Raw genomic sequence first — 3000 nt, 5'->3', positions numbered from 1 at the left:
CGAGAGGCAAATCTTCCTGAACCCAGCGCCCTCTAGATGTGATAATTAACTCATAGCTGGTTGGGGGATACTGGGAATTGTAGTCCACATCTTGGGGAGACCAGGTTGAGGAAGGCTGTATTAAGCCATCACAGATGCTCAGTGAGGCTTTCTCCATTAAGCAAGAAAAAATACCTAAACTGTTGAATGGGTTTGAAAACTTTGAGCTACAGAAAGGTGTGTGTGTGTGTGTGTGTGTGTGTGTGTTTGGGGTGGGAGGCAAGTGATTGCAGCAAGAAATGGACCCACATCTTTGGAAGGATGAATATCACCCCCTGTCACTTCTATGGTTTTATTACAAAATATCAGGTAAATTATATACATATATATTGAAAGAAGTAAATATAAACCTTTTACTCACTTCAGTTCTCCTGGTCCCTCTGTCTGTGTTCACATTACATGTGTGTGTATTAAAAAAGGAAAACTATCATCCTTTAATGTTTCCATATACAAAATTCTGTACAGGTATCCTTCCTATATACAAAGATGCCCCCAGTTTTTTGGGGTGGGGAGAAGGTGAGAGACAAGCAAAGAATCCACAGGAGGCATTTGAGCCCTGGGTTTTGTTCCTTCCACAATGGGGAGAGGCCAGGCAATGCTCCGCCTGCCTGCCTGCCGCCCCCCTCAAAGTTTCCTGCAGAACAGTCTGTCTACATGAAAAGGGACTTTGATCCGCTTGGAAAAACGATAGATTCTGAGTTTGGCTGTTGCTCTGTCCGGTTCACATGAAGCCCATGGATTTGGCTTGGGGAAAGGAGGTGCGTGTGTGATGCAGGGTGGGTTGGGGGAGATTATAGAGCCCTGAAAGTCCCATCAAGTCCAGACTGACATCCTGTTTCCAACTGTGGGCAGCAGCTTGATGTTTCTAGGAGACCCATCATTCCAAGCAACAACACCCCTCTCTTGTGTGAACTGGAATCTGAGAGAGAGAGAGAGAGAGAGAGATGCTACACACGGAGTGAACCGGATGCCCTCCAGACATTTTGAGCCACGGCTCCCAGCATTCCTTGCTGTTCAGCTTGCTGGCAGAGGTTGATAGAGTTGAAGTCCAAAACACCTGGAGGGCGCCAGGTTGCAGAAGGGTGATTTAGTGAATTTGAGCATGGAATAATCTCAAATCCTGCAAAGAGAGAATGCAAGTTCTACAATGGGACATAAACCCCCACCGTCCATCCTTTCCAGGTAGAGGTGGTGAAGACCACTGTGAGACCCTGAAAATCCCCTGCCAGTAAGCTGGATGAGCCAGTGGTCCAACTCATCGCTGGGGTACACAAACAGGAGGCTACGGACTTGTGCTCTGTCCTGCTTGTGGACTTCCGAAAGGCATCTGGTTGACCACTCTGGAACCAGAATGCTGGACTAGAGAGGCCTTGAGTCTGATCCAGTTTCAGGGCTCTTCTTAACATCCTTAATGCAATCCGCACCCACCTGCCTGTGCAATCTGGCACGGAAGAGGAGAGACGGAAGCAGACTTGGCACGAAACACACCCACCCATGCACCTGCGTGTGCAAATTCTCATGCAGCCTTTTTTTTTTTTTTTTTTTGGACAGATACGACATGATGCCTTGAGGGTAAAGTCATTGCAGCAAAAGGCACTGCTTGCCTGGGCTGGAACTCCCCAGACCCACGGCGTTAGAGTAAGGCCGTTGTCTTGCGGAAGCGCAGGGCCTGCTGAGCAAACACAGGCCAAAGGGGCACGAATTACAGCCACCTTCTGTTTTGGCTACGGTCAAGATCGCCCTTGCTGGCTGATTGATATGCAGGGCTGGGGTGGCAGCCCGTTGTCAGCATCAAAATCAAAGCATTACAGTGGGGAGAGGGCACGTGCCACAAAAGGATGGCAGCTAGTCCTTCTCAACAGAAAGTCCAAAGCAAACCAAGGAATCCGCTTTCATGAGCTAACGGGGGGGGGGGGGGGGTAGGGGTTGGTAGCGGGATGGTAGACCACATAGCTAGCATCACTTAATCCAGGTGGAACAGTTCAGCTAGAAGATGCAATTGAAGAATTCCACAAAACCATCTGAATCTGGGAGTGTCCGTGCCTTATTTTACTTACTCTTGTCCTTGCCGTGACTTAAAAGTTGCAGTTTCTGTCTGTCCAAAACTCCCCAGATGCCATTTAGGACACACATTGCAAGGCTGCATCAGAGAGGCCAGCACGAGTTCGGCCAAGGTCACAGATGTGTGAGGTAGGGGAAATGCAACCAGGCTCTTGGGATTAAAACTGACTGGGAGTTGTTTCCATGGCTGCTTTAAAAATTTGGGGGGCAGTGGGGGCGGAGAAATCCACACCTGGCTACAGGAAGAAAAATGAAAGCGAAAAGAAGCTGGCTTGCAACAGAATAATCCATTTCTTCTGCTTGGGTCAAGAGGGCAGATTTTCAGTGCATTCTGGGAAACCTAGTAACACAGAGTTTTACAGAATTGGTGTGTGTGTTACTGCTTCCTTAATAATCCAAACTGGTTCTTGTAAAGGGAGTAAAATCCAGAAGCGGGAGCACTGCGAACACGCCTTCAGGAATATTTGGCAAAGGTAGAAAAATAACCCCACCCCACCTCTTTCTTTCAAAGAGGAAAGAGCAAAATGAGCCGTGGGTGCGTCTCCTTCGGCCAAAGGATCACGGCAATGCCCACGATTTTACTGGCACCAACTTGATGTTTCAGACAGGCCAAGGTCACTCAGGTTGCATTGGATTTTTGAACCTACGGAGCAGGTACCCTGTTTCCCCGAAAGTAAGACGTCCCCCGAAAATAAGACCTACTTCCAGTTTTGCCTCTCGCTGTAATATAAGGCATCCCCCCGAAAATAAGACCTTTTTTTTTTGTTCAACAATAAATGTGTACCGTATTCTTCTTCATGGAAAAAAAAGACATCCCCTGAAAATAAGACCTAGCGCAACTTTGGGAGCAAAAATTAATATAAGACACTGTCTTATTTTCGGGGAAACAGGGTAAGTAAT

This window comes from Elgaria multicarinata, chromosome 15 (assembly GCF_023053635.1).
Source record: "Elgaria multicarinata webbii isolate HBS135686 ecotype San Diego chromosome 15, rElgMul1.1.pri, whole genome shotgun sequence".
Taxonomy (NCBI): Eukaryota; Metazoa; Chordata; class Lepidosauria; order Squamata; family Anguidae; genus Elgaria; species Elgaria multicarinata.
Note: the sequence above shows the minus strand (reverse complement) of the source record.